Source organism: Mesoplodon mirus (assembly GCF_964341445.2).
Source record: "Mesoplodon mirus genome assembly, chromosome: 3".
NCBI classification, from domain to species: domain Eukaryota; kingdom Metazoa; phylum Chordata; class Mammalia; order Artiodactyla; family Ziphiidae; genus Mesoplodon; species Mesoplodon mirus.
The window spans coordinates 105,637,505-105,657,424 of NC_138978.1; the positions used below are offsets into that span (position 1 = coordinate 105,637,505).

Genomic DNA, 19,920 nt, shown 5'->3' on the forward strand with positions numbered 1-19,920 from the left:
CAAAGACCCAACGCAGCCAGAAATAAATAAATTTATTAAAAGAAAAACAACAACAACAAAAAGTATTTTCTGCCTCAAAAATCAACTTCACCCAATGAGTGCTAAGATATGCATAAGTTCCAAAAAAATTTTTTAATTTAATTCACTACCTAACGTGTTGTCTGTTCAACAAAAGACTGAATTCATTGGTAGAAATGAGTAAGAGATAGTGTTACTATTTAATTCAGAAGTCTCTTCTTACTGATTTGAAACTTCATGTATAGAACTTCTCATATAAGCATACCTAATAAATTTTTGTACAGTTGAATCATACTTAACGTGATTTATCTTTTTCTTTGTACTAGATAAGTAATAATTTGTCTATTGTGCTGATACGCTTCACAGATTATATATTTTCATCTCTCATTTCTTTATATTTCATATTTCTTTTTTCAGTAAATATAAGCTTCATGAGGGGCAGGTACTTTGTTTATCTTGCTGCATTGCATCCCAGATATCTAGAACCTAGTAAGTTCTTCAGAAATATTTGTCATCTGAGAGAGTAAGTTAAGTCCCTTTAAGTTTAACTTGAATGTATTCAAGCCTCAAAAAATAGGTTGCCATTATACCGTGAGAAAACCATAATTCAAAAAGGGTCATGTACCACAATGTTCACTGTAGCTCTATTTACAATAGCCAGGACATGGAAGCAACCTAAGTGTCCATGAACAGATGAATGGGTAAAGAAGATGTGGCACATATATACAATGGAATATTACTCAGCCATAAAAAGAAATGAAATTGAGTTATTTGTAGTGAGGTGGATGGACCTAGAGTCTGTCATACAGAGTGAAGTAAGTCAGAAAGAGAAAAACAAGTACCGTATGCTAACACATATATATGGAATCTAAAGGAAAAAGAAAGGTTCTGAAGAACCTAGGGGCAGAACAGGAATAAAGACACAGACGTAGAGAACGGATTTAAGGACACGGGGAGGGGGAAGGGCAAGCTAGGACGAAGTGAGAGAGTAGTGTTGACATATATACACTACCAAATGTAAAATAGGTAGCTAACGGGAAGCAGCTGCATAGCACAGGGAGATCAGCTCAGTGCTTTGTGACTACCTAGAGGGGTGGGATAGGGAGGGTGAGAGGGAGATGCAAGAGGGAGGGAATATGGGGATATGTGTATACATATAGCTGATTCAGTTTGTTATACAGCAGAAACTAACACAACATTGTAAAGCAATTATACTCCAATAAAGATGTTTTAAAAAAAATAAATGCAAGAACAAAGGCCAAAAAAATAGGTTGCCATTTATTAATTCATATTTTTGAGAAGAGAGGCTTACCTATAGTAATATATTTTGCCAACTAAAACTTGTCACTTGCCATCTGGTTCTACAAGAATAGAGTCACTAGCCACTGCAGTTGCTGACCTTCAACACACCCTGAAAGGAGTTCAGGGCAGAGCTCAGGAATGAGGCACTCTGTGCCCTGGAAGAAACTGTCAGAACAGGCCTTCAGGTAGATATTTTCAGGAGAAAATTTTACAAGCCCAATTTCTTGCATTTTCTCATATCTAGAAAAGCACTGAAATCAGTAGCGGAGACATCTGCTCCTCTGTGACTAGCAGCAGCCTTCTGCCAAAATGTGTGCTTGATTGCACATATTCCCCTTCACCAAAATATATATATGACCTTCCCACTTACCTCTTCGGAGCATTTCTTCAGAGCTATCTGAGAGGCTGTCTCCCAGGCTATAGTCTTCAGTTTGCCCCAAATAAAACTTAACTCACAGCTCTCACATTGTGCATTTTTTTTGGTTGATAAGTTTCATAATTTTACTGTTGCTGATAATTCCCACTCAGTGACATTATTTATATCTCACCCCTGTACTAAGAAAGAACAATTTGTTCTTCAGACAGGAAATTATTGCTTTGTGTTTGTTTCCATATTTTTAGTAATGGATAACAAATAATTAGGATATGCACCTTTTTTCACTATGTATCTGTATTCAACTAAAAAACAAAAAAAATCAACTGACATCTTACCTCAGTGTCCTTTCCTATCAAATTGAAATCTGCATTCCCTAAGAGGTTAGTAAGGAGAGTTTTGAGAGCATCAGAGAAAATAGTTAGTACTTTTTAAAAGTACAGTGTTGCTTATCTTTCTTCATCTATCTAGATATATTTACAAAAAATATTGTTCCCCACACTTTTCAGCTAAGGACCCCTGTGGGCATCTGTCTACATTACACGTCCTTTCTCTTTCTTTCAGAATATATTTCTTTATCCCCCGTTTCTCCAGTGTTTTTGTTTTTGTTTTTGGCTTTCACAAAATCTTCATTATCCCCCATTTCTCTGCTTTCCAAATTGATAGCTCTGAGTTCTTTTCTCTTTAAAATCTTCCTTTCAGTCTCTTGTCCTTCCCTTCCTGACAGTATCTTTCGTCAGTGGGACGAATGACTGTCATCTACACAGCAGACCTAGAAATCATTAAAGGAAAAGAGCGCTAAAAAAAAGTCTTAGAGGTTTAAAATAGAGCCAGTTTTCCTGTTCCTTATGGGATTAAAATGGGGAAAGGGTCTAGGTTATCCCATTCTTGTCTTTGGTGACATTTAAAGTTTCCTAATGGTATCACCCCTTTTTAAAATAAAAAGGAAGGGCTCATATATCTCCAAACAGAGATCTCCTGTTCTGATCCAGGCATGTTCTGATCCCCTCAGTGGACTTGTATCGTGAAGATGAAGGCATTCTTGGGTTGGAATAACTTGGAATTAATAGTAGCAGTGATCAACCTTCACATGCTCAGTTTCACCATGTATTCAGTGCTTTACTGTAGTGATGAACATTACCAGTTCACATTTTAAATTATCATTAAACACCCTACAATGTACTTACAGCCCACCTTTTACTTTTCAGTCTTGGCTTTTTTACCCCTCTCCCCATTCTGTTCTCTAAAGAAAAGGGATCCTTCCCTGACTGGAGTCCCAAGCCACCTGTATGACTGCTGGTTGAAACTGAATAGCTAGCTACCTCCCTCTACATAAGGCTGCAGTGACAATAGAAATTGCCATCTTCCCATCCTCTGACTTGTGACATGGAGCTTGTTAGGATGTATAATTAGCATTGTCCTTGCTTCCGTTTGCCTGCCCTGATGTCTTGTTCTCACTGCGTTGTGGTTCTCAAACCATACTGGTCCCCTTTTTTCATTCTTCCCTGTCTCTACACTCCCCTTAACCCTCCTCTCCCCCACAAGCTTCTTATTCCTGTTCACTTGGTACACTTTTAATTGTGAACACTTTTACTTCTCAGCCGAGTAAGAACCCTTTTCCCAAGGCCTTACATTTAAGCAGCTTGTTTCTTGCCATTTTTCCTTGTAGTATCAGTCTGTGTTTGTAATTTAAGAATCTTGCTTCAAACAAATTTTTAGAGTTAAGACCTATATCCCACAATTATACAGCTTCAAATCCTCCCTCCTCAGAATCCCCTAACTAGAGGAAGAAGACACCTTTTCTCATCTTATTTAGTAAGCTCTTTTTTACTATTTTAACACTGAAGTTAGTTTCTACACTGTCTGTTAATACATAGTGAGTAAAAGAGCCAGAGCACATCTCTAATAAAGATGATTTTCAAGTTCATAGTCACTTAAAGTATCACACAGTTACAGTCTGCGGTCTGGGTCTCCTTCTGTAACACTTCAGAGACAGTTTTTGGGTTGTGCCCCCTCAACCTCATGGTGTTTCCTGTGATTCATTAAATTGCTAATAGTCCCATTTATCTGCCAGAACCCACCCACTTCCAGGGTTGGCCTTTTCCTTCCTATTCCTTATGAGTGTAAGGGCTGAGTCTTAGAAAGTTCTGATCAAACAAATTGTACTTGGTGTTCCTCTAAACATTAATGGTATTGTTTAGAATACATTTAAATACTCAGAAGCAGCTTGTTTTTTTCTGCTCTTAGGCCTTAAACTTGTCTGGCAAATTTTAAGCTCCTTGAGAGCAGCAGTTTAGTCAAATCTATATCCCCCTAATATTACCCACATCACTTAGCATGTATAGTACCCAGCAAACATTAAGTATTCAATATAAGCATTCAAAGCATGTGCCCCTGTGAATCAACCATACATCCAGAAAATCTTCTCAGGCTTCTCCAGTGCTATTTTTGATTGTCTAACCCTGGTAACACAGACTTTTTTTTTTTTTACATTTTGTATATTTGATGTTAGGCCAAACTTCTCCTGGTCTGTAGACTTCTATATTAGTTTAAAATTCATTAGTTTAAAATACGAATCCTGATTCCTTATTACTTCTATTAGAATTCACATGTTTATTATAGCTTAAACTGTTTAAAATTATAGATTCAGGGTCATACTTCTTAGGTTCTTCATTCTATTCTACTGTTTTTCAAACGTTTTTGGCAGGGCCACATAGTAAAAACTAGACTTTGCGTTGTGACCCAAGGGACACACCAACATGTGCACATACACACACAGATATACACACACCTATATTCTTATGCAAGAAGAAAAGTTTCTTGAAATAGTACTCACAGCATTCAGTGCTCTACAATGTTTTCAATCCTGTTCTATTTCATTTTTAAGCTAGTGATCGAGACCTACTAAATTGAAATTCATTGCTATGAAGTCCTGGGGAATATCTGTTTATGTGTATTACTCATTCAGTTAACATATTCAGTACTTACTATATACCACTTACTGTTCTTCTCCACTTCTTAACTGGCTTTGTGACCTTGGGAAAGTCACATGTTAATGTTCAGTTTCTTCTGTAAAATGGAGATACAGTGCTGTCTACCTGCAGAGGAATGCTGCTAGGATGAGATGAGCTATGTAAAGCACTGAGCACACTGCTCAGTGGGTAATGAGCACGCCAGTGTGAGCTCCTCCCTTGTTGCTTCTCCTGTTGTTATTACTATTAAAATTACTTTGGTTTGAACTTCCCATGTTTCTGAAACACAATATATAAAGCATATGTTACATATAACTCAATTTTCCTTTAACTCTCACTATATATATTTATGTTTTTAAACCAGAGATATATTTTAGATATAGTGAAATGCACAGATCTTAAGTGTTCAGTTCAATGAGTTTTGACAAATGCCACTCCATTTGACCTACACTCCTATCAAGACATAAACATTCTCATCACACCAAAAAGTTATCTCATGCCCCTCCCTGGTCATTTGTCCCCCCTTATATCCAGATGTAACCACTGTTCTGATTTTCTTCACCATAGATTAGTTTTGCCCATTAGAACAGAGTCACAGAGAATATATTCTTTTATGTTTGGCACTTTATTGTCCGATATAATGATTTTCAGGTTCATCAGTGTCATTGTATGTATCAGTAATTTGTCCCTTTTTATTGCTGAATAGTATTCCGTTTCATGAATGCATCACATTTTACTTATCTGTTCTTCTAGTGATTGATATTTGATTGTTTCCAGTATGGGGCCATTATGAATAAAGCTACTCTGGATATTGTGTAAAAGTCTTTGTGGATATATGTTTTCATTTCTTTTAGACAAATACTTAGAAGTGGAATAGCAGGTAGGCATTTTCTAACTTTATGAGAAACTTCCAGATTAATTTCCAAAATAGTTCTACCGTTTATACTTCCACCAGCAATGTGAGCATTCTAAGTTACTCCACATATCCTTTATAACATTTGATGTTGTCAGTCTTAAATTTTAGCATTTTTAATGGCTATATAGTACTATCTTATTATTTTAATTTACATCTCCCTGATCACTAATGAGTGATCACTTTTTCATGTGATCTCCCTGATCACTAATGAGTGATCACTTTTTCATGTACTTATTGGCCATTCATATATATTTTTAGGTCTGTGATCCATCCTTCTTTTTGTGTATGGTATTAAGTAGGTGTTGACTCTCATTTTTTAACATCTTTACTGGAGTATAATTGCTTTACATTGTTGTGTTAGTTGCTGCTGTATAACAAAGTGAATCAGCTATATGTATACATATGTCCCCATGTCCCCTCCCTCTTGTATCTCCCTCCCACCCTCCCTATCCCACCCCTCTAGGTGGTCACAAAGCACCTAGCTGATCTCCCTGTGCTATGCGGCTGTTTCCCAGTAGCTATCTGTTTTACATTTGGTAGTGTATATATGTCAGTGCCACTCTCTCACTTCGTCTCAGCTTACCCTTCCCCCTCTCTGTGTCCTCAAGTCCATTGTCTACGTCTGCGTCTTTATTCCTGTCCTGTCCCTAGGTTCTTCAGAACCTTTTTCTTCTTTTTTAGATTCCATATATATGCGTTAGCATATGGTATTTGTTTTTCTCTTTCTGACTTACTTCACTATGTATGACAGACTCTAGGCCCATCCACCTCATTACAAATAACTCAGTTTCATTTCTCTTTATGGCTGAGTAATATTCCATTGTATATATTAACCACATCTTCTTCATCCATTCATCTTTCGATGGACACTTAGGTTGCTTCCATGTCCTGGCTATTGTAAATAGAGCTGCAGTGAACATTGTGGTACATGACTCTTTTTGAATTATGGTTTTCTCAGGGTATATGCCCAGTATTGGGATTGCTGGGTCGTATGGTAGTTCTGTTTTTAGTTTTTTAAGGAACCTCCATACTGTTCTCCACAGTGGCTGTATCAATTTACATTCCCACCAACAGTGCAAGAGGGTTCCTTTTTCTCCACACCCTCTCCAGCATTTATTGTTTGTAGATTTTTGGATGGTGGTCATTCTGACTAGTGTGAAGTGATACCTCATTGTAGTTTTGACTTGTATTTCTCTAATGATTAGTGATGTTGAGCATCCTCTCATGTATTTGTTGGCAATCTGTATATCTTCTTTGGAGAAATGTCTGTTTCGGTCTTCTGCCCATTTGTGGATTGGATTGGATTGTTTGTTTTTTTGATATTGAGCTGCAAGAGCTGCTTGTAAACTTTGGAGATTAATCCTTTGTCAGTTGCTATGTTTGCAAATGTTTTCTCCCATTCTGAGGGTTGTCTTTTCATCTTGTTTATGGTTTCCTTTGCTGTGCAAAAGCTTTTAAGTTTCACTAGGTCCCATTTGTTTGTTTTTATTTCCATTTCTCTAGGAGGTGGGTCAAAAAGGATCTTGCTGTGATTTATGTCACAGAGTATTTTGCCTTTGTTTTCCTCTAAGATTTATAGTGTCTGGTCTTACATTTAGATCTTTAATTCATTTTGAGTTTATTTTTGTGTGTGGTGTTAGGGAGTGTTCTAATTTCATTCTTTTACATGTAGCTGTCCAGTTTTCCCACCACCACTTATTGAAGAGGCTGTCTTTTCTCCATTGTATATTCTTGCCTCCTTTATCAAAGATAAGGTGACCAAAAAAAGAAAAAGAAAAGGTGACCATATGTGCATGGGTTTATCTCTGGCTTTTATCCTGTTCCATTGATCTATATTACTGTTTTTGTGCCAGTACCATACTGCCTTGATTACTGTAGCTTTGTAGTATAGTCTGAAGTCAAGGAGCCAGATTCCTCCAGCTCCGTTTTTCTTTCTCAAGATTGCTTTGGCTATTCGGGGTCTTTTTCGTTTCCATACAAATTGTGAACCTTTGTGTTCTAGTTCTGTGAAAAGTGCCATTGGTGGTTTGATAGGGATTGCACTGAATCTGTAGATTGCTTTGGGTAGTATAGTCATTTTCACAATGTTAATTCTTCCAATGCAAGAACATGGTATATCTCTCCATCTGTTTGTATCATCTTTAATTTCTTTCATCAGTGTCTTACAGTTTTCTGCATGTAGGTCTTTTGTCTCCTACAAACCTAGGTAGGTATATTCCTAAGTATTTTATTCTTTTTGTTGCAATGGTAAATGGGAGTGTTTCCTTAATTTCTCTTTCAGATTTTTCATCATTAGTGTATAGGAATGCAAGAGATATTTGTGCATTGATCTTGTATCCTGATACTTTACCAAATTCATTGATTAGCTCTAGTAGTTTTCTAGTAGCATCTTCAGGATTCTCTATGTATAGTGTCACGTCATCTGCAAACAGTGACAGTTTTACTTCATTTTCAATTTGGATTCCTTATATTTCTTTTTAATCTCTGATTGCTGAGGCTAAAACTTCCAAAACTATGTTGAATAGTAGTGGTGAGAGTGGGCGACCTTGTCTTGTTCCTGATCTTAGTGGAAATGGTTTCCGTTTTTCACCATTGAGAATGATGTTGGCTGTGGGTTTGTCATATATGGCCTTTATTATGTTGAGTTAAGTTCCCTCTATGCCTACTTTCTGGAGAGTTTTTATCATAAATATAGGTTGAATTTTGTCAAAAGCTTTTTCTGCATCTATTGAGATGATCATATGGTTTCTTTCCTTCAATTTTTTTAATATGGTTATCACATTGATTGATTTGCATACATTGAAGAATTCTTGCATTCCTGGGATAAAACCCACTTGATCATGGTGTATGATCCTTTTAATGTGCTGCTGGATTGTGTTTGCTAGTATTTTGTTGAGGATTTTTGCATCTATGTTCATCAGTGATATTGGCCTGTAGTTTTCTTTCTGTGTGACGTCTTTGTCTGGTTTTGGTAGCAGGGTGATGGTGGCATCCTAGAATGAGTTTGGGAGTGTTCCTCCCTCTGCTATATTTTGGAAGAGTTTGAGGAGGATAGGTGTTAGCTCTTCTCTAAATCTTTGATAGAATTCGCCTGTGAAGCCATATCTGGTCCTGGGCTTTTGTTTGTTGGAAGATTTTTAATCACAGTTTCAATTTCAGTACTTGTGATTGGTCTGTTTATATTTTCTATTTCTTCCTGGTTCAGTCTTGGAAGGTTGTGCTTTTCTAAGAGTTTTTCCATTTCTTCCAGGTTGTCCATTTTATTGGCATATACCTGCTTGTAGTAATCTCTCATGATCCTTGTATTTCTGCAGTGTCAGTTGTTACTTCTCCTTTTTCATTTCTACTTCTGTTGATTTGAGTCTTCTCCGTTTTTTTCTTGATGAGTCTGGCTAGTGGTTTATCTATTTTGTTTATCTTCTCAAAGAACCAGCTTTTAGTTTTATTGATCTTTGCTGTCGTTTCCTTCATTTCTTTTTCATTTATTTCTGATCTGATCTTTATGATTTCTTTCCTTCTGCTAACGTTGAGGTTTTTTTGTTCCTCTTTCTCTAATTGCTTTAGGTGTAAGGTTAGGTTGTTGATTTGAGGTGTTTCTTGTTTCATGAGGTAGGATTGTATTGCTATAAACTTCCCTCTTAGAACTGCTTTTGCTGTATCCCATAGGTTTTGGGTAGTTGTATTTTCATTGTCATTTGTCTCTAGGTATTTTTTGATTTCCTCTTTGATTTCTTCAGTGATCTCTTGGTGATTTAGTAGCATATTGTTTAGCCTCCATGCATTTGTATTTTTTACAGATTTGTTCCTGTAATTGATATCTAGTCTCATAACATAGTGGTCGGAAAAGATACTTGATACGATTTCAATTTTCTTAAATTTACCAAGCCTTGATTTGTGGCCCAAGATATGATCTATCCTGGAGAATGTTCCATGGGCACTTGAGAAGAAAGTGTATTCTGTTGGTTTTGGATGGAACGTCCTATAAATAGCAATTAAGTCCATCTTGTTTACTGTATCATTTAAAGTTTGTGTTTCCTTATTTATTTTCATTTTGGATGATCTGTCCATTGGTGAAAGTGGGGTGTTAAAGTCCCCTACTGTGATTGTGTTAACTGTCGATTTCCCCATTTATGGCTGTTACATTTGCCTTATGTATTGAGGTACTCCTATGTTGGGTGCATAAATATTTCCAATTGTTATATTTTCTTCTTGGATTTATCCCTTGATCATTATGTAGTGTCCTTCTTTGTCTCTTGTAATAGTCTTTATTTTAAAGTCTATTTTTTCTGATGTGAGAATTGCTACTCCAACTTTCTTTTGATTTCCATTGCATGGAATATGTTTTTCATCCCCTCACTTTCAGTCTGTCTGTATCCCTAGGTCTGAAGTTGATCTCTTGTAGATGGCATATATATGGGTCTTCTTTTTGTATCCATTCAGCCAGTCTTTGTCTTCTGGTTGGAGCATTTAATCCATTTTCATTTAAGCGAGTTATCGCTATGTATGTTCCTATTACCATTTTCTTGTTTTGGGTTTGTTATTGTAGGTCTTTTCCTTCTCTTATGTTTCCTGCCTAGAGAAGTTCCTTTAGCATTTGTTGTAAAGGTGGTTTGGTGGTCCTGAATTCTCACAGCTTTTGCTTGTCTGTAAAGGTTTTAGTTTCTCTGTTGAATCTGATTGAGATCCTTGCTGGGTAGAATAATCTTGGTTGTAGGTTTTTCTCCTTCATCCCTTTAAATATGTCCTGCCACTTCCTTCTGGCTTGCAGAGTTTCTGCTGAAAGATCAGCTGTTAACCTTATGGGGATTCCCTTGTATGTTATTTGTTGCTTTTCCCTTGCTGCTTTTAATATTTTTACTTTGTATTTATTTTTTGATAGTATGTGTCTTGGCATGTTTCTCCTTGGATTTATCCTGTATGGGACTCTCTGCGCTTCCTGGACTTGACTTTTTCCTTTCCCATGTTAGGGAAGTTTTCAACTATAATCTCTCCCAGTATTTTCTCAGTCCCTTTCTTTTTCTCTTCTTCTTCTGGGACCCCTATAATTCGAATGTTGGTGCGTTTAATGTTGTCCCAGAGGTCTCTGAGACTGTCCTTAATTCTTATCATTATTTTTTTTTTATTCTGCTCTGTGGTAGTTTTTTCCCTATTTTATCTTCCAGGTCACTTATCCGTTCTTCTGCCTCAGTTATTCTGCTATTGATTCCTCCTAGAGAATTTTTAATTTCATTTATTGTGTTTTGCATCATTGTTTGTTTGCTCTTTAGTTCTTCTAGGTTCTTGTTAAACGTTTCTTATATTTTCTCCATTCTATTTCCAAGATTTTGGATATCTTTACTATCATTATTCTGAATTCTTTTTCAGGTAGACTGCCTATTTCCTCTTCATTTGTTTGGTCTGGTGGGTTTTTACCTTGCTCCTTCATCTGCTGTATATTTCTCTGTCTTCTCATTTTGATTAACTTACTTTTGGGGGTCTCCTTTTCACATGCTGCAGGTTCATAGTTCCCGTTGTTTTTGGATGAGGCTGGATCTTGTCTTTCTCGTGAGCAGGACTACATCTAGTGGTATGTTTTGGCGTATCTGTGAACTTAGTATGATTTTAGGCAGCCTCTCTGCTAATGGGTGGGGTTGTGTTCCTGTCGTGCTATTTGTTTGGCATGGGGTATCCAGCACTGGAGCTTGCTGGTCGTTGAATGGAGCTGGGTCTTAGCACTGAGACAGAGATCTCTGGCAGAGCTCTCGCTGATTGATATTATATGGGGCCAGGAGGTCTCTGGTGGTCCAGTGCCCTGAACTTGGCTCTCCCACTCAGAGGCTCAGGCCTGACACCCGGTCAGAGCACCAAGACCCTGTCAGCCACACAGCCAGGTACATGGGGAGTTTCTTGACTTCTGGGAAGTCTGAGGTCTTCTGCCAATGTTCAGTAGGTGTTCTGTAGGAGTTGTTCCACATGTAGATGTATTTTTGATGTATTTGTGGGGAGCAAGTTGATCTCCACGTCTTACTCCTCCACCATTTTGACAGTCCTCCCTCTCATATTTTAAGAGATGTATGGTCTCCTGAATAAAAGAGATTAAGATCTAATACAGCATTAAAAATTATACTTTCGACTTGTGGCAGCAGCGGCTCGAGTGGCCGAAGCAAGATGCGTCTAAGTCAGAGTGGTGGTCATGGTCCTGGAGGTGGGAAGAAGGATGACAAGGATAAGAAAAAGAACTATGAATCTCCTGTACCAGCTAGAGTGGGGCAAAAGAAGAAGAAAACAAAGGGACCAGATGCTGCCAGCATACTGCCCCTGGTGACATCTCACACTCAGTGCTGGTTAATATTATTGAAGTTAGAGAGAATTGAAGACTGTCTTCTCATGGAGGAAGAATTCATTAGAAATCAGGAACAAATGAGGCCTTTAGAAGAAAAGCAAGAGGAGGAAAGATCAAAGATGGCTAATCTGAGGGGCACCCCAGTGTCGGTAGGAACCTTGGAAGAGATCATTGATGACAACCATGCCATCGTGTCTACGTCTGTGGGCTCAGAACACTACGTCAGCATTCTTTCATTTGTAGACAAGGATCTGCTGGAACCGGGCTGCTCAGTCCTGCTTGGTCCTGCTCAGCCACAGGTGCATGCTGTGATGGGGTGCTGATGGATGACACGGATCCCTTGATCACAGTGATGAAGGTGGAAAAGGCCCTCCAGGAGACCTATGCTGATATTGGAGCATTGGACAACCAAATCCAGGAAATTAAGGAATCTGTGGAACTTCCACTCACTCATCCTAAATATTATGAAGAGATGGGTATAAAGCCCCCTAAGGGGGTCATTCTGTATGGTCCACCCGGCACAGGTATACCTTCCTAGCCAAAGCAGTAGCAAACCAAAACTCGGCCACTTTCTTGAGAGTAGTTTGCTCTGAACTTATTTAGAAGTATCTAGGTGATGGGCCCAACCTTGTTCAGGAACTGCTCTGAGTTGCTGAAGAACACGCACCATCCATCGTGTTTATTGATGAAATTGATGCTATTGGGTCGGAAAGGTATGACTCAAATTCTGGTGGTGAGAGAGAAATTCAGCAAGCAGTGTTGGAGCTGTTGAACCAGTTGGATGGGTTTGATTCAAGGGGAGACATGAAAGTTATCAGGGCCACAAACCAAATAGATACTTTGGACCCAGCACTTATCAGACCAGGCCGCATTGACAGGAAGATCGAGTTCCCCTTGCCAGATGAAAAGACGAAGAAGCGCATCTTTCACATCCACACAAGCAGGATGACACTAACCCTGGATGACTTGATCATGGCTAAAGATGACCTCTCTGATGCCAACATCAAGGCAATCTGTACAGAAGCTGGTCTGATGGCCTTGAGAGAACGTAGAATAAAAGTAACAAATGAAGACTTCAAAAAAAAAAAGTTTAAAGAAAATGTTCTTTATAAAAAACAACAAGGCACCCCCGAGGGACTCTATCTCTATTGGACCACAGTTGCCTTCCAGGAAAAGGTTGGAAGTGTGTCGATCCCTCAGAGGTGTGAGGCTGGGGAAGTTTCCCAGGAGTCCATGTTCCAGCTGATCTTCTTTAGCACAGCATCCTGAGTACCTTTTGAGCATGATGTGTAGGACGCCCATCTGGCTCTCTTCATATGTTTGTCACGTGCAGTGCTCTCTTCCCAATAAAGCGTGCTCTTTCTCAAAAAAAAAAAATTATACTTTCAAATTCTTAATTTATATTCAGAGCATTAATTTGTTCAGGTCTTATAGAATCCCTTACACATTTTCTTCTCCACCTCAAAAAGTTTTTTATTTAGACCCAGTCCAAAATGTATATGTAACTTGTTTCAATCACATACATAGACTAAAATAATAAAACAGAACAAAGACAAAAAAAACTCAACACACCTATTTCAATTTCATTAGGAGTTTTCTCAGGACTCTCTCAAATCTGAACGTTGAAGCAGCTACATTGTTCTGTTTACCCATATTCTTATTCTATCAATAAGCAGTCGACTAGCTAGAAGTACTACACTTGTAGCTATTTGTACTAAACTTACCATTTTTAGTCTTCAAAAGAATTTATTACACTGTAGTCAAATAATATTGTATCATGATCCTCTGAACTTATGTAAATAATTGCTTTTATAAATATATGTGGTTGCAAACTGACCCCAAGGGGAATCTTTTTTTTTTAACCAGGATGATGAATGTTTTATTAAAAATACAAGGGGAATCTTTGAAGCTCATCTGCTTCAAAGTCAGTTTGCTAAATATATATATCGATATTACCTTAAGTGATTATACTAAGTAAATCCTAGATTTTACTAACAGCAAAATAAAATATTGACCTCACTAAAATGATGAGAGTAAGGAGAGGCTAAGACATCAGGAAAGAGGCTGGAAAATAAATATCTGTTACATGTCTTGGGCTTAAGGCAAAATATAGGATATAGGAAGAAGAAAGATGTATTAAGTGCTTTTTCCTTCAGATCACTTGCAATCTAAGTAGGTTGAAAGAAAAGACAGAAAAGTGAGAAGTGTTTAATAACAATGCAAGAGATAAATATCAATTGACCACATTATATAATATGTCACATGCCAGTTCAGGATTGATTGCTAAGTAAATAGAATGTTATTGGTTATCCAGGTTCCTGATACATTTTTAGTGATGTGTTACTTCTAAGTTATCTGGGATTGGTGAATTTCGTTTTGCTTTTAATGGAGATTTACTAGCCTGATCCAGTTTTACAGAATCTTAAGTCTGTAGGGTTGAGTTTAAGTCATTGACTCTAAAACAGGAAAATCTATATTCTAAATTTGGTTATTGAAAAAATTAATTCATATTTATAGTACTTTGTGTCAGGTACTATAGGAAGCATTTTACATTACTCATTTAATTTTTATAACAAACCTATAGGTAGATTGTTACTCTCATTCTACAGATGAGGAATCTGAGGCACAGAGAAGTTAAGGTTGTTACTAAAGGTAATACAGAAAGTGGTAGTGACAGGATATAATCCCAGTTCTGTTAGACTCTAGGGCCCAAAAGTATTAAAGAAAATAAACATATAGAAAAGACCAGATTTGAGAATACAGCATTTATGGTTAAGTGGAAGGAGCACTCGGTTTTCAATAATATATTAGACATATTTTTTAAATGATGAAAATTTTCTCTTTTTGCTCCCATGTTAATTTTTTTTTTTTTTTTTTTTTGCGGTACGTGAGCCTCTCACTGTTGTGGCCTCTCCCATTGCGGAGCACAGGCTCCGGATGCGCAGGCTCAGTGGCCATGGCTCACAGGCCCAGCCACTCCGCGGCATGTGGGATCTTCCCGGACCGGGGCTCGAACCCGTGTCCCCTGCATTGGCAGGCAGACTCTCAACCACTGCGCCACCAGGGAAGCCCTCCCATGATAAATTTTGTGCCATTTTCCAGAAATTAGTTTAATTCCAATGAGGCTAAATCCTCTTTTATCAATATTATCAAACAGTAAAATCTGGTTTTCTTTCAGCAAGTGAAAAGGAACTTCCAGAACAAAGGTTATACTTGTAATGTTGTTATCATCTTTATCCAGAATGGTTGCTTTATTTCCAGTTGTTCAGGCAGCTATTTATAGTTTATTAGGGACTCCAGAGTATAAGTGATTTGAAGATTAATAGATTTAAATTGTGTGTAAAAAGGATTCCTTTTAACATGCTTTTGGCAACATTAATAAAAACCATTTTGGAATCATGTTTTTTGTCTTTCTGATCCCTGACATAGAAGTATTTAGATATTTTTTAAGGCATAATGTTTATATTGCTGTTTACTTTTATAAGCATCACTTCAGAATTGGCAATAAATGGCAAAATTGCATATCCTAATACAGTTCTGGTATCAGCCTGAGTCTTGAAAATAAAACCTTGTACTTAAATATAAGCCCCCATTTAAATGGGCCAAATTCTTCACCTTTACATTTGGAACCACCTTTCATGTTGGTGATTATCATCCAAAGAATCAAGAGATTGATTTCCTATTTTAAGATTGAAATATATATATAATTTATACCATTATTGGGACTTCCATGGTGGCACAGTGGTTAAGAATCTGCCTGCCAATGCAGGGGACATAGGTTCGATCCCTTGTCCGGGAAGATCCCACATGCCGCGGAGCAACTAAGCCCGTGCACCACAACTGCTGAGCCCATGCACCACAACTACTGAAGCCCGGGCGCCAGAGCCTGTGCTCTGCAACAAGTGAAGCCACTGCAATGAGAAGGCCGAGCACCACAATGAAGAGTAGCCCCGGGGGCTTCCCTGGTGGCACAGTGGTTGAGAGTCCGCCTGCCGATGCGGGGGGAGATGGGTTCGTGCCCCGGTCCGGGAAGATCCCACATGCCGCGGAGCGGCTGGGCCCGTGGGCCGTGGCCGCTGGGCCTGCGCGTCTGGAGCCTGTGCTCCGCAGCGGGAGGGGCCACAGCGGTGAGAGGCCCGCGTACCACAAAAAAAAAAGAGTAGCCCCGGCTTGCTGCAACTACAGAAAGCCCGCACACAGCAACGAAGACCCAATGCAGTCAAAAAAAAAAATATATATATATATATATATATACTATTATCTACATATAATATTATTGAACTATTATTTATGTATATATGATATATATGTGTTATTTATTATAATTAATAAACTATTTATTATAGAGAGATGCTGATTGCTTCATATTTCTTTTTGTAGTTTATCATAGCAAAGCTGAAATTTTTGGAGAGCAAACATGGCATATCCAAGGATATTATGTGGTTTTATTTTAAGCTTTCAGTAGTGGTGTGTTTCATTCAGCCTGTAACAGTAAAAATAAATGAGTAATAGATGACTCGTATGTTTTGTCTGCTATAGTAATATCTTCTATCATTGAATCTGTCTAACCAGCCAGTTACTTTACTGTTGTCTGAAATAAAGATCATCGTGTTTTCTGACAATGTAGGAATTTCTGTTCAGTTAAAATATATGTTGTCATTGAAGTAAAAATAATGAAATTGCAAGAAATTGATTGATTTTAGCTGTACTCCTGAACCCCTCTCCCCCAAAGTGAAATCCAGATCATTTTAAAGTTCTTATAAAATAGCTGGAATTTCATTAAAATATTAAAACTCAGCCTTGATAGTTTTTAGTATAGGTACTTAGCCTCTAAATTTTGCCCTGAAACATAAACGGTAGTGGTAGCATGTCTAGTTATTCACGTTGATAACCAGCCTCCACGATGGCCCCCAGTTGTCCTCCCTCCTGATATTCACACCCTTAAGTAGTCCCCCCCGACCCACATTTACCAGGGTTGGTCTGTGTGATTGCTAGAATACACCAGAAATGATGGTAAGTCACTTCTGAGGTGAGGTTACAAGACAGTGGGACTTCCATCTGGATGTGTCTGTGTCTGTCTGTCTCTCACTCTCTCACATCACTTGCTCTGTTGGAAGCCAGTACGTGCAAGGAGCCAAGGCCTAGCCCAACAACTAAGCTTGGAAATGGATCCTCCAGCCCTAGTCGTGCCTTCAGATGGCTGCATCCTTGGCCAGCAGCTTGACTGCAACCTCATGAGACACTGAGCCAGAAGCACCCAGCTCAGCCCTCAGCCCCTCCCAGATTCTTGACCCTCAGGAACTGTATGAGATAAAAAATGTTTACTAAGCATTTAAATTTGGGAGTAATTTGTTATGCAGGAATAGATAACCAGTGCACACCTCCACTAAAGCTCTTCTTTCATTTGTCAAACCTTAACATCTATTTTTAGTTATTGTTGTTATTATTTGTGCCGTTAAATGTGTAATACGTACAATTCACCTGACTGAAGTGTTAAGTTGGATGGAAAATACTGTATTCCATCTCCCATTTTCCAATCCGGTGTTTGGTGTAATAAATACAGAACTCACTTTTCCCATGTTCGGGTCCCATATTAGAATGTACTTAAAATACTTGTTTTGTGGGGCTTCCCTGGTGGCGCAGTGGTTGAGAGTCCGCCTGCCGATGCAGGGGACGCAGGTTCGTGCCCCGGTCTGGGAAGATCCCACATGCTGCGGAGCGGCTGGGCCCGTGAGCCATGGCCACTGAGCCTGCGCATCCGGAGCCTGTGCTCCACAACGGGAGAGGCCACAACAGTGACAGGCCCGCGTACCGCAAAAAAAAAAAAATAATAATAATAATTGTTTTGTGACAAGGAGCCTTTTTTAGATTATTCCGCAGATTCTTATCATTTATGTGTGAAGCTACCAATTTTGTATAACTTGTAATTACTATGCAAGTGATTATAGAATTACTGTGAAATACTTCAAGAGAAAACAGACAGCTTAACAACTATTCTCAGAGAAGTCTGAGACCTCACCAAAGAAGCTCCTCATCCATTACTTGTAACTCTGTGATGCTTATTAATTCTACAGGATAATAACAGTGTGGGTTTTTAAAAGTCATATTTTTAAGGATTAGTTAAGAGAGAGAGCTTCTTAGCAGATGCAGCTTCTTAGCATCATCAAGATCATGAATTGTACTCCCAGCTCTGCTCTCCCATCCCACTTTCTCCATGGTGTTCTGAAAAGGAAAAGGTCATAAAAGTACTCAGGTTCACTTTTTCCTTTTTGCCCTACTAAACCAATTTTAGTACCAATAATTGTTTCTTTTCCATAGCTAATCATACAGAAACAGTAATCATGAATAAAAGATGTGACAGAAAAGTGGAATTTCAACTTCTTAAAGAGTTTTTTTTTTCTCTTGCTTCCTTTGTCTGTGTTTTTCTAAACGCGGATTTGCCTTAGGACATTAATAGCTACAGATAGATACTTTCAGTGAATCCTGGGTTATCAGTCTTGTGTTTTTATACCTGAACTTAAAGAAAGAGATGTTCTTAATGAAAAGAAAACATTGATGAGTCCCATGTTCTTTGACATTAATGCTCTTAAATATGTAACTAAAAATTAGCTTTTTTGTCTATTCTTGCCATGATTCTTAAAAAACAGTAATAAAAATAGCCAATTTTGGAATTGGTCTTGTCTTCCTCTATCCTAAATAGACAAGATTATTTTGAAATTTTACTGAAAATTTCCTTTTAATTTGGACCTAAAAAAAAATAGGATTCTGTCTTTCAAATCCCTCCCCCCTTCAATTCACATGCTCACATGTGCACACCCACACACACACGCACACTTGTAATAAGGTTAGGAGGATGGTTATCAGTAACTTAAAGGAACAAACAAATTTCACTCTTCAAATATTTAGTGTACAAATGTTATCCAAATACTCCAATAATGTCATCACTTAAGACAGTTGTAGTCCAGCCAGAAGTAAAACCACCAGGGCTTCTAACTCTGCTTTGAACATCTGCCAACTGATAGCAACACAAATTTGTCAACACAAATTTGTAACACAAGGCTGATTCCTGAGTCTTGAACTTGGACAGTCTAATGAAGAAGGAGGCATCAAATTTTCAGCACTGAAACATGTCAGAGAAACCCCATGTTTGCTTTATTTTCTTGAGGGTTTTTGTTTTTTAAGCATGAATTGTGTATTTTTCTTTTCAAATGGGTTCCCATTTGTGGGTGGTGGTAGCTCCTGATGAAATAATTTTTAAAAATTGAGAAATAACAGTAGTTTTCGTAACTAGATTTCATTTGAAAGCTTAAATTATATAGTACTTTGCTATGATTTTTGAGAAAGTTTCCTCAACCCTCTATTAACACTTCATTTTTTTTTTTTGTAAAATGTCTCAGGAAACATTTAAATGTCTGTTTAGTAAAGTAATTGTTAATTTCACTCTGTTCACCTGCCCGTAATATATGATGCTTATATGAAATAGTACTTCAAGTCTTTCCTAGCAGATATAAGAGGGAAGCCTAAGAATCTCCTTTCACTCCCTTCCTGATCATTCGACCTGACTTGGCGCCCAGGCCCAAAGCCGTAGGCCAGACTCCAAGCACCAGCCCACATTCCCTGCTCAAGTTCCCTTTCATCCCCAAAGCTCACCAAGCCCTGAAGGGGACAGAAAGGAGGATGGAAGACAGCTGAACAGAGGTTAGAAGAGGGGAGTGGAATTTGGCAGCAGGTAGAAGGACTTGGTCTGCACCTCTAGTGGTGAGTGCCTCCACCACCCTCTTGACCGGCCAAAAATTGAGTGAAGTTCTGTGCGGACAAATCAGAAACAGTCCTCGATTATAATGTAAAAATATCTTTAGCGTCCTTTACCTGTCTACAGCCAGCTGGTTAGGTCTCTAAACATATAAACTCTTAAAAGTATTATGCTTACCGTATTTTAAAAATGTAAATGCCATAACACAGAAAAGATAAGATATACCTGTTGGTAATAGAAGCATTCATAAGCTGAGGCAGTAAG

The 19,920-nt window shown here is 38.1% G+C and overlaps 1 protein-coding gene and 1 pseudogene across 3 annotated transcripts in view; both read left to right on the top strand.

Annotated features, from left to right (window-relative positions):
- Window positions 1-13,463, top strand: part of LOC309801544 (26S proteasome regulatory subunit 4-like) — a 36,275-nt pseudogene extending 22,812 nt beyond the window's left edge. Inside the window, exon 2 of the transcript XR_014296151.1 lies at window positions 11,704-13,463. The product of XR_014296151.1 is annotated as a 26S proteasome regulatory subunit 4-like (transcript). The remainder of the gene's footprint in view (window positions 1-11,703) is intronic.
- The window catches only part of CTTNBP2NL (CTTNBP2 N-terminal like), a 67,590-nt gene that overhangs the window by 37,770 nt on the left and 9,900 nt on the right, over window positions 1-19,920 (top strand). The gene's annotated exons all lie outside the window — the stretch shown is intronic.